Source organism: Drosophila eugracilis, unplaced genomic scaffold (assembly GCF_018153835.1).
Source record: "Drosophila eugracilis isolate 14026-0451.02 unplaced genomic scaffold, ASM1815383v1 contig_2152, whole genome shotgun sequence".
NCBI lineage: Eukaryota > Metazoa > Arthropoda > Insecta > Diptera > Drosophilidae > Drosophila > Drosophila eugracilis.
Window position 1 is genome coordinate 1,895,419 of NW_024573036.1, and position 14,357 is coordinate 1,909,775.

The 14,357-nt window shown below is 42.2% G+C and overlaps 1 protein-coding gene across 3 annotated transcripts in view; it reads left to right on the forward strand.

The window, feature by feature from the left end:
* The window catches only part of LOC108110657 (hemicentin-1), an 80,613-nt gene that overhangs the window by 46,072 nt on the left and 20,184 nt on the right, over positions 1-14,357 (forward strand). The window lies entirely within an intron of this gene.

The window sequence follows — 14,357 nt, forward strand, 5'->3', positions numbered from 1 at the left end:
AGAGATGATCCGCCCACTTCTATCCCCCTGATAGTCTTTGCCATTACTCACACCCAGTCCTCTTGAGCATCATTAATAATTTCCACATTCTGACATGGAGAATAATTCCCATAGACGGCGGCCATTGACCATTGTTAATTAGAAACTTCGGATGGTGTTTTTCGTATCAAGCGATTCCAGGCGGAGTCATCCATCCGGCAAGGCGACCTTCTCTTAATTTGCATGCCACGCGGCAATTACAACACCATCTGAGTATCAGAACATTAGCATAATGAAGGAAGGAGACAATGAACAGCCAGTCCTCGACGTTTAACCCCGTGTCTGTCGCATTTCCCCTCCGAATGCACATGACACATTTCGTTTAAAGTATTTAGATGCAACCGGCCACCAGCAAGCAGGCACACCACAAACACACCAGCAAATAGCAACTAACAACTAGCGACAATCGCATAATCGCATATATCTTTTTTAAAAAGCCAACAAAGCCAGGCCCATAAATTTCAAATGCTGACCTGACCGGCGACCTGCTGCTGACTGAACGCAAGTAATTAGAATACAAATTTATGTGCCACTCGTCGCAGTTGTTGTTTAATTGTTGTTGTTAGTGTAGTGTTGTTGTTGTTGTTGTTGCAACAAGTGGCGGTGTATTAGTGGATGTGCGGCTGTGTGTGTGCGTGTGACCTGCTAGCTGTTAACGCTGGCTATTAGGGCTAATCAAAAGGCAAATAAAGTGAAATATTGCCCCGGCCGCCATGGCGAGGCAATCGAGAGCTTGTGCCTACACCTATGCACTGAGCGAAAGAAGGGTAACTATACTAAGAAAGTGTTAAGTATTAAGATCACTAAAGGTTGGTAAATGCATACGAAGGTGTGATCTGGTATAGCAAACCTTCTGAAGTTTTGATTTCAAAAAGTAAAAATTCCTCCTAGTTTTCTCCTGTGTACCTTTGGTTTTATAGCCCTGCTATTACCTATGGCCATGGTGGCTATCAACTGTGTAATTAATTCAAAAACAACACACACACATGCAGAGGTGGCAGTAATGGCCATAGAATCAGCGTTGGTGTTAGGGTTCGTATTAGTCTTAGTATTAGTATTAGTAGAAGAAGAAGGGCCGAATAGGAGTGGGCAGAAGACTATGCTAATTGCAGAGAATGGGAGAACTGCGGAAAGTAGAAGCAGCAATAGATTCTAAAGGAAAATAGAGGAACTAATAATGACTTTAAAGATTGAAAGAAGATATCTTAAAGATACTCATCTTGTCTCTCGCTTAACCTGCGTCTTACCTCGACTTAAAGCTTAACCTTTCGAGAACATTTAATTTGCGTTATTAGGAATTTCCACTTTGTAAAACCGCATTCCAAATAGATCTGAGCAGACCACTGCGCATATTTTCCCCACCACAGAGAGCCAATAATTGTGTATTGTAAACAACAACGGTGGCTGGAAATGCATTAAAGCCAACCGCCAACGTCGTCACACATGTCGTATGAGTAATGCCCACCTGAGTTAGGCCAAGCAAAACACCAACGCATCGTGATGTAAATATAAATATAAATATGCCTGTGTATGTGTGGACTATATATTGACGCAACGCTAATTAACCGCCTCTTCAATCGACCACGCCCACTTAAAATAGATTGCAGCTAATCGAGGTGGACTTAAAAAACTAAAAAATAGATACACATGTACTGCGTCATAAGAGTGTTGGGATGTGAGTGAAATATATAGGTCGCTTGCGGTTTAATTAGTCGGGCTCAGGGCCACGCCCACAGCCGCCCACATTTGCATAAGCCACATGAAACAAATGGGCATAGATATAGGCATCAGATTCATTATGTTTATCTAAAATGTTTAGTCAGTCGGCAGAAGCGAAAAGGTTTAATTACGAAAATATTAGGAAAAGTCTGCGGAAACCGCAGAGTAAATTTCGAGGGATTTGCAATTGTAAATTGTAAATGTTTATTAATTGCCAGCATTTAGATTTATTTCATTCGTTGGGGAAGTTGGAAAAGTTGGAAAAGTTTTTAAACACATTAAGGACCGAGAGGAACCGCAGTAATTGCAGGAAAAATAAAGAATGAAAAAGGTTAGCAGGCAGAACAAACAAATCGAGAACGAAAAGGATATGTGAACTCTGATTGTGGCGAAGGATTTTCCACTTGCGGTCACCTCCGGTTTTCACTGGGGTTTCCTTTGCCATTTCACCCCACTTCCCCTCCAGTAATGCGTTTTTAAGCAAGCCGAACCCGGCTTGGAGTATATCAAACAGGGAAATGATGTCCTGTCTGTGTCCTGTCCTCCTTTCCTTTCTACCAGCCTTCGGGCATTTTGCGGTTGCTGCGGGACTGAAATCCTAAGGAAGATGTATCCTGGAAAAAGAGGGGACTTAGGATGCTGAAAGTAGGGGGTGTACTGGGAAAAAGTATCACCCAAATTGGTCAGCAGTTTTTTATTTTATCACAAGCTTTGTGTTAGGAGAATGTATCTAAAAGAGGACTTAGCATTTTCAGAGCTACCTTAACAAGTATATTATTCTCCCTGTGCACGAAACTTAACCCCTAACAGACAGTCGGGACTTGGACCCTCACTGGCTTTGTTTGTTTAGCCAACAGTTTGAGCTCTAAAATTAAATCAAAAGCAATTTAATTGAAATCAACAGAGGAGGAGGTCGAGAGTGGCTGTTATCCTTTTTCGCTGTGATTTACGCTGGGCAATAAAATTTCACTTTTCCCGGGCTTTGGCTCTCTGTCTGTGGCCCATTGACACCTACAAATTAATCAGAAAATGAGCCACGTTCTTGGCCTAATCTCCGGTAATAACTCATTGCCAAATGGCCGGACATAAATCGCAGGGAAAAGCAGTGGAAATTGTCGCGCTAATAACCGCAAAATGACAAAATTGCCACGAAAAATCAACGATGGCAATAATTTCAAATTTCAGAAGGCTCCGAGATAAGATGTAGGGCCAAGAGTCAAGTCTAATCTGGCCTGGCTTTAATGTATTGCCTCTGGCCCGAAGGGTCTCTCCTTTCCTTGCCTTGCCTTTGCCTTTTCCTTTCTATTTCTGATGATGAAGCCAATCGGATCTGAAGAGCTACCAAATTGTGGGACGGTGGACCCCATTTTCCACCTGGGAAAAGTAGGCAAGCAACAGACAGCTGCTTTGCAGGGATATATGGGGACGGGGCTTTTGTTTTTGATTCTAAGCTGACAAGGCAGGGGGCAAATCTTCCACGGGCTTTATATTCTATTTTTTTTTGTGCTGTCAAATCTTTGTCCCCAACTTGAAAACCGCTTAAGTTTGTTGGCGGCTTAGCGCCTGCTAAAAAAAATACCGAAATGCGGAAACTGGGAGGAATTTTTAGAGAATTTTCACAGAATGAGGCAAATGGGTTAGAAAAAGCAAGCCTATTAGAGCTGCAGACCCCATCAAAGATTTTTGTAAACAAAAACTTAAATAGTAACGTTACATAAAGTAGCTACACTTTTCCCAGCTGTTAAAGTTCGTAAAGCGCTTAAAGTGAGTTGAGTCGCCTCGATGGCGATTCTTTTTAAAAATCATAATTAAGAGGTACTTGCTGCAAGCCTTGCAACATCGGAAACTCAATTTTCCCAACTCCTTTCCCAGGGGTCCATCATTTTCCATAGTTTAATGTCAGGCAATTAACTTTTGTCTGGCCCTCCGAGAAGAGCATAAAATGAGAGCATTACAATGAGCAGTGGGAAAAGTGGGAAAAGTGGGAAAATGGGAAAAGTAGGAAAAACGTAGTCCGAAGAGGGGTAGGCCTGTCACATGACCTGCCAGTCAGCGATGAGATCATGCATAAAAAAGCCAAAGGAAAAGCCGGGAGGAGAACCGAACCGAACCAAGACCAAAGCGAACCGAACCGAAGCACGTCCTCAGATGGAAATGGAAATGTTAAATGTAAATGCGGCATATGGAAAAACGGGAAACGACCTTGCTCTGTGTTTGGGCCTTAACACCCCCAGTGAGTGGGCCATGGGCCATGGGTGGAAAGTGGTGGGGAAATCAGTGGGCAGAAGCGGGAGCAAATTGGTAGATTGTCACAGGCAAATAGGCGGGACAACATGAAAATCAACCAAGCAAATGCCAATACACATGCAACGCCGGAAAGAAGCTGCCACGCACTGTGAGAAATATTTATGGACTTCAAGGGAGCTAATTCCGTATTTTAAGTTAAAGTTAAGGCAGTTTAAGGCATTTTGTATATAAAAGAACACGTTCCACAAAGGTAACTTAAATATTGATTTGAAACATTTCTCTCAAGTGAAAGTAGTTCCAACTTGACTTTTGAAAGATCTTTTGTTTGCGTGTAAAAATAGGAATGGTCGACTATGTTGCGGCTGTGGTATTCAAGGATTCGAGGCTTAACATGGCGTAAACACAAAAGCCTCTAAAGGCATCAACTGCGGCATATAAAGTGGCATTACATTAGAGTACGAACCGGAAAAAAAGACCGAAAAAAAACATACATACAGAAAATAAACGCAAACATGTCCTTTGGCAGGAAGTGCCGCAAAGACAAAAAGAGATTGTCGAGTGGCATCGTCGACGCATTAAATTGAAGATGATGATGATAATGCGCCAGATAAGTCTGGAGTCTGGAGAGTCTGAGGTCTGGGGTCCATGGGGTCATAGGTAACAGCCAACTTAACGTCAATAAACGGGAGTTGAGGGGCGGAAAGGTCGCTCTTCGGTCCGCAACAAGCCATGAAAAGAAGGAAAACTGGGAAAAAGAGCCACAGGATAACATCTGCCATTTGCGGCCAGGACGAAAGATGAAACAATGCGGCAGGAAGGCAGCAGGCTGTCAGCCGGGGAAAGTCGGGGGATAACTGGGGGACATGTGGATGTTGGGTACTATTTACTTGGCATTAAGCAAACTTCAAATAAAAAGGATAACGAGCGCATTGCGAGACACGCAGGCAACTCAAAATGCCACTGGAACTGGCTCAACAATAATAACGAAAAAAGCGAGCAATCAGGGGGGAGAGGGAGGCAGGGAAAAAGAAAAGCTGAGTGACATTCCCCAAGTTGAGGAAATTGTGGATACTTCGAGGGACTTCGAGACAAAGGACTGCCATGAAAGGCACGACAATTGCACACAATTTTCATTTATTGTTTGGCTACACATTTGGCCACATTATGTCAGACTTTCTTCTTTCTTCTGCCGCCCCCTCGATGAGCAGAAACAAAAAAGGCTTCCTCCCCCCAAATAATCCTGCATTGCTCTGCCCCTCAAAAAATGAAAAGGAAAATGTCTAAGGGCATGTGTGAGTGAGTGTGCGTGTGTGTGTGTGGGAATTTTCCGCAAATATGTATCCTTAACCATCCAGAAAAAAGAATACCCCGAAAAGGAAACCAGAAATGCCGCCTCACATTTTGACGCTTCATTTCCATTTCCCTCGATTTTGCGTGTTGAGGTCACTTTGTGTTTTTGGTTTTTGGGTAAGGTTCGGTTTCGGTTTCGGTTTCGTTTTCGAGCCTGGGCGTTTGGGGTTAAGATTCTGGTTTGGGTTAGGGTTAAGAAGTTGGCTAAGGTTGCAGTCATGAAATGTTTTCTTTGCTTAACATTCGAGGCGATTGAAATTAGAGATTTATGTAAAGGAAAAGACAACATTCCTTGAGGGAAAACTGACTGAAAGAGCTGATGCTGGGAGGGGTAAGTAGGAAAGATAAAATGGCAAGCCAAACCACGCTTTATCATCGAACAACATAGAGTCGAATTCGATGAATGAACCTGTCTTATTAAAACACAATAACGAAAGAAACTCCCCCATGAAAACATGCGAGTGTATGGCCTCATAGCGTTGACAACAACTGAACAAATAGAAAACGCATAAAGCCCCGTTTGGAAAGGGGAAAACATTTCAATTTCGCTGCGGGCTTCTGTTTTATTTCTCCGCTCTTCTGCTCTTCTGCTCTCCAGTTCGATGATATGCCAAACGACCAAAACAAACTTTGCATTGTTAGTCATGATGATGGCGATATGTATATCCCCCCGTATCAGGTCCTATTGTTGCCATACATATATGGCCATGATGATGTTGCTGATGACGATGATGATGATGATGGTGGGGACACCAATGAGCACGAGTATGTGTGTATGATGTCAACAGTGCAAACAGCACGCGTCGCTTGTCGTAGTTTCTAGGGTTAAGCGGGGCTTTTCCAGGGGGCTAAGGGATGGACAATGATTCGGCATTGTTTTGGATGGACTGCAAAACAAACGCCACTAGCCACGCCCACCAACGCATGGCGACAGGCAGGACAATGATCATTATATATCAGCTGCTAATTAAAGTAAATTTTGCGATTCAATGAAACCGGCCGAGGGACTAGGAACCTCGGTACCTATGGAACTATGAAATCAGCACCCAGCCACCCTCCACCCACTCCCAAAAATACTATACACCAAAAACCCACACAATCGCACACACACTCGTGCCCACTCGTAAACATGTCAATAATATTCAAAATTGAAATGTCAAAATGCTAATTTGGCACATTTGTTTGACTTTTCCAGTACAGGCAGCTACACTGAGAGAAATAAACTGTTATTATTGTATATTTTAAATTATATTATATTTTTGAGTTAAAGAAACCTAAGCGTTGGCCAGGACTACTATTCCTTCTGGCTTAATAATACTATAAATCTGAATAGAGGGTTGCCTTTTTTCCCAGTGCATCTCATTCACCTCCCCCTCTCAAGCACTCCTTCCTAGAGAGAGAATCCAATGCAATTTGCGCAATGTGTGCAAATTTGCACAAGCCGCACCAAAAATTTTATTTACAAAATTTTCGTGCCAAATTTGACTTTTGCCAACGCACGAGAGGAGCTCCGCAGGATGATGGTGAAAGAGTCAGTCGGGGGAGTCATGGAACAGAGATGTCTGGTATTCTGCACTTCTCCAGCAGCAACAGGAACAGCAGCTGCAGCTGTAGCTGCCATCCCAATATTTTTCCACTGACTGACTAATGAATTGGGCATTGGGACCCAAAAACCGAAAGCAGCTGATGATCAGCTTGCCAATTTGACACCCTCGAAAAATGTTGGGAATTTTGGTTCCTTTTTGTTGGTTTAGTGAGGCCCTGCAAGGGGACTCTCTTTCATGTAAATGTTTGTATTTTAAAAAGTTAATATTATATAAAACTAATATTCACCCAATTTCATTAACTTAAAATGCCTTAATATTAAGCCAAGCTAGTGCGAGATTTCATTTTATGACAAATTCAATCCCTACAGCTCAAACTGACAGTTTTTAAAGCTCATTCAGGCGGGGATTTCGTAGAAAAAAAAAGAAATTTTCACTACGATGACCTATCAAGGGATAAATCCGATTTAAGCCACCAAAAACATCTAAGGGATTTCTACCAGTTCGGAAAACTTTTCGCTTGAAATGTCATCGAAAAACAAAAATGAATCACGGGAATTTCCGTTTCCAATTGAGAACTGTACAGATTTCGTTGTTCGGCGGTTCCATTGTTAGCTTTTTTCAGGAAACTTGACATCATCAATTGCATTGGGCACTTCGTCCCAAACTGGCCTCGGGATGTGTCCATTTTTCGTGTAAATTAAATTGCAAACTTAACCAGAAATATGGATTGCTTTGGTTTTGGCGAAATAAATTGCGTTTTAATTACATTTTTGCACATTTTGCGTCCGTCCGATTGCCTCAAACATTTTGTTAGCTAATTAAAAGTTTTTTTTATGGTCTTCCACAATTCCGGCATATCAAACTAATTTGGTCAAGCCCGAAAATTCCTCGTCGCCCTGCGGACAGAAATCTGAAATTTGAAATTAAATCTCCTTTTACATTGTTATTTCTGGCCGATGCCGAGAAAACTGCAAAATATTTACAGCCAAATCCAGGCGCACATATAAGTTTATTGTGCCTGTAAAAGAGTTGCAAACAAGGAATTTTCGATGAGGCACGAGAAGCTGCAGAATGTGGCATAACATTGGAGTAGTAAAGTTTTTAGGGCACACATGTTGCTCGGGGCATATGGCAGTCAAAAGTGGAACACGTTGAGCAAATTTTCAATACTCTTTCGAAAAATATACATTCATAACACTCATCCGACTTAAATAGGTCTCTGAATATCTATCTGAGTTACATTCAAGATACTTGCTCTCTGACATTTACTGCCGATTTCCTTGCTCCCCAATCGAAGTTAGGAACAAGAATTTCATAAATTTGCACTCCTCCAAGTTCCGTGGAGGATCCCTTGAGTTGGAGGGCCATAAATCATCATTATCGTGTGTGGTAACTCCGAGGATAATACCCAGCCAAAGTTAGTAGAGTGCATAACAATTGACAGCCAACTGGCTGGAGGTTCTTACTTCTGCGGTCGCGTGTGTTTCGCATATAAGAATTTTCCAACAGGGGGAGGCAGAGGAAGGGAGCCCAAGTAGTAAACGAAAGTATGAAAAATCTGCAGGCAAATAAAGCCAGCAAATGTGGCAGAACCAACAGCAAAACTATCGAGGTTGCAGGGCGGGAAAAGCCAAAATAAAAAAAAAAAAAAGAATGTGGCGCAAATGGAATAAAAAAAAGGAAAACAAAATATAGCAGAAGAGAAAAACGCAGAGCAAGGAAACTACGCAAAGTGCTGAACAAATGGAACAACTTACAAAAGCTAAAATGGCAAACAACCAGCAGTAGTTGGCCAACAACAACTGGCAGCCATATGAACAACAATCTTGAATATTGCACGTTTACATATGTAGATACATTTCCTGCAGCAAATGCGCCAGATGCAGATGCTCCTGCCACCAGTGGCAAGTGCAACTGAAACGGAGTTCAACTCAACTGGAGCTGAAACTGAACTGAACGGAGCAAAATTGCTGGAAAAATGCGAATGGAGTGCACGGGGAGAAAAGTTTGATTACAAAAATAGGAGCAGAATTAAAATCAGAAATGGAAAATTCACAGATTATACCAAATTAGCATTTACTTGACCTGTTTCAGCTCTCAATTCCGTATTCGAATTCTATTTTTGTGATTCTTTCTTTCACTGCACGCACACGTGGCTGCCACTGGTAGTTAATTTAAAAATTTTATTTACATTTAGCCTCCTGCTGCAGCTGCCGGAGGAGGAATAGAAGGCTTTCGAGGGACCGGGGCTTTGTTTACATTTGGTGCAGCTTCTACTTGACTTGCAGCAGCAAATACAGCAGGGCAAGAACTATGCAACCCCTCATGCAAGGGGCCCTGCCAGCTGACGTGGCCTGAGGGCCCAAAACCAAAAGGCTGAAACGGTGGCGACTTTGCTCCGACTTCGCCCTCTGGCCTCTGATAACAAAAACAGAACAACACCAGAAATAGAGGAGCAACACCAGCAGCAGTAGAAGTAGTGGCAGAAACAGCAACTGAAACAGCAGCAGAATCAGTGTTTTTTGTAGCCGGCGTTTCGTCCCCAGAGGGTTAAGTTGTTGCCGCCTCACACACAGCTACACAGCCACACACTAACAGCGATGATGAAGCGCCCCGAGTTATGCAACAGAGACGGCAACAGAAGCAGCTGGTGTGGCAATCATGACTGACTGCAACCCAGAGAAATGGCAAAATAAGAAGAGCAGCAAAACATAGGAGTTCTTTTTGAAATAGACAATGTGGGGTAGGGTGCAGGGTATAAAGAGGATTATTTTAAGGAAATATTTCAATTAAAATTGAAAATCATTGGTGGAAAATCACATATGTATGCTAGGATGGCTAATCCAAAAACAATAGGCACACGCACTTTCCAAAATTCCCAACTTTCTTAGAAACCCACGTGGCCCAATTAAGCCATAATCTCGCCTTTGTTTCAGTCCATCGTCCAAGCCCTATAAATATAGATACCTGCGTTGAGTAACTGGGGAAAAGAAATCCATTCAGGATTGCCCTGGCAACCAGACAGTCCCCTCTTCATATCTCAGATTTGCAGGCCCAGGCCGAGCTTCCTGCCAGACGAAAACTTTTCCATCACACGCCCACACTTTCCAGGGCCTTTCAGACACCTCTCGAGGAAATTAAAGTAAATGTGTCACCGGCAGTTACAGATACGCACTGCAGATTTCCATTTCCGCCCTAATGCAATTTGCCGGACTGACAAAAGGAGCAGAAATCTCTTCAAATTAACTAAATATTTACAAAAGCTTCGTTTCCTTTCTTCTTTCTTCGATGCCGAAAGCCAAGGAGTTGCAGTGGCAAATTAATTTAACATAAAACTAAATGAAACGAAATGAAATGCATGGGGCAAGGGCAGCAAAGAAAAGTTGCCCATTTCCTTGGGAGTTTTCCTCCTTGTCTTGTCGTTTTGTCGCCCCGAAATGAATTTAATTATTTAGGTCAAAAGATGGGACAATGCCACTTTTCTAGCTGTTTTTGCATTGGCAAAAAGGGAGGGTGATGCCGAGTTTAATACGGGGCAAGGTTATCAATCCCCCAGCACGATTCGCTGAAGAACTTTTGCTTTTCTTTCCTTGTTTTCTATTTTCCTCTCCCTTCTTTGCTTTACTTCTCGCAAATAATTCCTTCTTGCGCCTAATGCTCGGCTACAGTTTTCCGCAGTCTTTTCATGTTGGTCGAAACATTTTCCCTCGAAAGTTAAACAAAGCATCTTGCTGCAATTGCTCAACTGCTCCTTCATTGGGATCATGATCATCATTATCCTCATCATCGCCTCTTCTTCTTTTTGCGAAATTACGCCATTCAAAAATTTGCTTTACGTGTGCTCTCGATTTTTCTATTTCCTCGGGTTGTGCAAATCGTTTGGCCCATTTAAGTGAATACTCTAAACGCTAGAGAGTGGAAGTGACTTATCAAGCATGTTTGGACTTTACAATTTAATCTACCTCAAGCTTTATTTAAACCCAGTAAAATATTAGGTACTTTACGGCTCCTAATTAAATATTTCATTTCGTAGTTTGGAAGTAAATTTCCCTTGTAATTTCAGGATGTAGCCCTTGAATTGAATTTCCAGACCCACAAGAGTATTTAGGCATTCCCCACATCGAAAGAGCAGGCCCCTCAGAGCATCTAAATTTTTCGCCAGCCCATCCAGAACTTTTGTTTACCTACTTTTTCGCCCTCGTTTCAGAGCCTATTTCTTTTTTTTTTCTCTGGTTCGTCTGTGTTTTGTTGCGCGTCAAGTAAATAAATAAAAGCAAAAGTTTTTGGCCCACGATTCTGTTACTTTTTGGGCGGGCTACTCGCATTTTCCCCACCGCTTTCCCTCAGCAATTTTGCCAACACTAATGACATCGTTTGCGGGCTCTGCTACTCCCTTTCGCTTTTTCCTACCCAGATCTCCATGTGTGCCTCTCTGCCTGGAAAAACTTTGTCAATAATTTTACTGCCTATTTAAAGCAGCCTCCCTCCCGGATTTTCCCGTTTTCCATTTGCCAGCTCCCTTTTTTTTGTTGTTGTTTTTTTGTTGTTGTTTACCATTAAAATTCCAACCAGACAATTTACAAAAATTTGTGTTGTTTAAATAGCGGGGCAAGAAGTTTTCTTTCCTTTTAAATTAATTTGGGGCAGCTTTGATTGCGTCTGCTTGGTCGGAGGTGAAGATCCGAAATTGTTTACGCCAGGAACATGTGGAGGCCCATAAAATTAGAGGAACTTTTCATTGATTTGCCACAAATTGTGTGCCATAAAAATAAACTGGACAGATGGGAATGCGAGTTCTTGACTGCTCTCCAATTATGTTCTGTTTGCTCATTTGTATCTCGCCGATGCACAGATACATCTGTTTGTTTACACGTTCGTTTGCAGCAGCTTCTGCTGCTGTTTGTCCGTCCAGTAGTTTATCAATATGTTCTTGCTCCGGGGAAATCGAGAGTCGAGGAGGAGTCCATAAAGTCATGCAACATTTATTAAATCTTTTACTTGATTTTTCCCAACAATTTTCTCCGGCCTCTGTGTGTTTTTGACCAAACATTTGCTTTGGTCGGCACAATTTGATTTCATTTTATGGCCAGCCATTGTCAGATATATATATATATATATATATCTTTAGCCTGGCGTATTCGTATCTGGTATCTGAATGTGTGTGGCCAATAAAATTTTTAGTACAACAAACATTTGTCCGTTTATCAGTTGGTTTTGCTCTCTTATTGCTTTTTTGAAAAGCTTTTTGCACATTTGTGAGTCGGTGAGAGAGAGGAAGCCCAAGAATTCTGGGTGAAGAATTTTCCATGGAAAATGACACAGAAACCTGAAACAACAAAGCCTTAAAATTTGCCTGGAAAATGTATCTTTATATCTTCAATGTGCTGTGCGTCTCTTTGATCCGCTTCGAGATCGCCTTAAAGTGTTTCCATTTCCACTCTGGCCAACTCATGAGTGTATTTTTTATGTGCTTTGCTTTTTCAGGCACGTTTTTGAGTTTGTGGTTTATGTGCTTGGCCATATGTTAGGTTTGGGCACGTTCCGAGGTATTAGATCTATTCGGCCATTTCGAGATACAAGTGGAGCCGTATTAACTAGCTTCTTATGTAATTAAGTACCAAGGAAGTGAGAAGTGAATATAGAAATCTAATCAATATTCCCTCCCGATTGGCAGTGCCTTTAAAGTCTTCCTTGAGCTGTCGCCAACCACTTTTAAGAGCCTCTCGCCATGTATATTCACAGCTTCTGAGTATCTCCTCCTGTTTCCGCTGAAACCCTTAATCTCCAGCTGGTCGGAGCTGTTCAATTAAATGATTTTCTTGTTACCGACTTAATGTGCCTGCTAAATACTGTCCACCAAACTGGGCACGGATGGATTCAGGGGGCGGCAGGGAGGCGGCGGTTGTTTATTTGTCTCCGCAGAATATGTCTTCCTGTAATTTATGAGCAGTGGCCAACGAGTTTCCTAGCTACTTCTCCATTACTACTGCCATTTGCCATTCTTGTTCGGTTCCCTGTTCTGGGTACTGTGTTTTTTTTTTGCCTCACTGTACCATCTTCTGGGCCGCAGTTGTTTTAGTTTATGCGCTCAATTTAGTAACTAGTTAGCCAGAAATGGCTGAGACGGTCGCCTCTGCTGGTCACTCTGCCCAGTGGTGGCGCACACCACACAAGACCCCAAAACCAAACAAGAAACTAATAAAAAGCCGAACCAGAAACCACAAGAGCTCATAGCTCAAATGCGCTGACAGCAGGCACGAGTTATGCGTACGTATCTCCACTCGAGGAACGAGAAGTGGAAGTCGGCGGAGTAGGGGAATCGGAGGAGGGGTCCGATATGGGTCCGGAGTAGGTAGAAGTATGTGCAGCTTTTCCAACTAAATGCTATAAAAATTCTTGACTTAATAGCAAAACAAGACAGGGAACAAGCGTTTCTATGCGAGTGCCGTGAGTGTGTTTGCGTAGGAACAGTTGCGGTGGCGATAATAGGAGCTTAACCTTATCAAAAATAAAATTTTAATTTTTAATGCTGTTAGTTTATTTTTCCTACAAACAGGCTTAATGTTATGTAAAATATAATTAAGTTTTTTAAATCTTAATTACAAAGCAACTATTAATTCGCCCGCTGCTGTTCGGCCTGTGTGTCTCTGATGGAGCAACCCGTGTAGGGCCACTAAAGAAAACTAACAAGTTACAAAAGCAAACCATCTGGTGGAGATGGCAAAGATGGGAATGGCAAGAGTCCAGTTCCGAAGTGGAGAAAGAGGAGGAGGAGGTTCAGCAGCTGGAGAAGATGCTGAAAGAAGTTGGAGGAGCTGCTCGTGGATCCACATCCATATGTAGCAGCTTGGAAACAAGAAAAACTTGAAAGGCCAAGAAAAACATTTAGTAGATGATGAAAATCATGGCAACATCAACTTGAAGATGCCACACAACTGGCAACCCGAAGGGTGGAGACGGACGGCAGAAGGATAAAGGAGAACTCGGAATGGAGGAGAGATTCCTGTTGATAAGACTGTGATTGGAAGAGGAAGCTCTGCCAACTCTCGATGGGTCAATAACATTTTAAGGCACTTGTCTGCTTAAATTTAAGAGTTAATTGTTTAGGTTAGGTTTTCAGATATGGAGACTGAGGCACATGATTATAGTTATGGACAAGAAAACTATCATTTCTGATTGGACTTAATAAGTAGTAACTACTATATTAAAGTGAAATTACCAAAGGCCGAAATAACTTCTTGTCTTGACAGGGCAACTTAACTAATTGTGGGCCTCAGGCCTTTAAAATCCCTGTAGCTCTGCTTAAATTTATGGTATCTTCTGGAAAATTTGTGTAGCTTTTTAAACTTAACATTCATTAGTTACGAATAGAAAGGCCCGAGGAGGAGCCGAAAAGGGGGGATGAGGAAGAGCTGAACTGGGGATAAGTCGTAGTCGCCTTATCATTTATCTTGG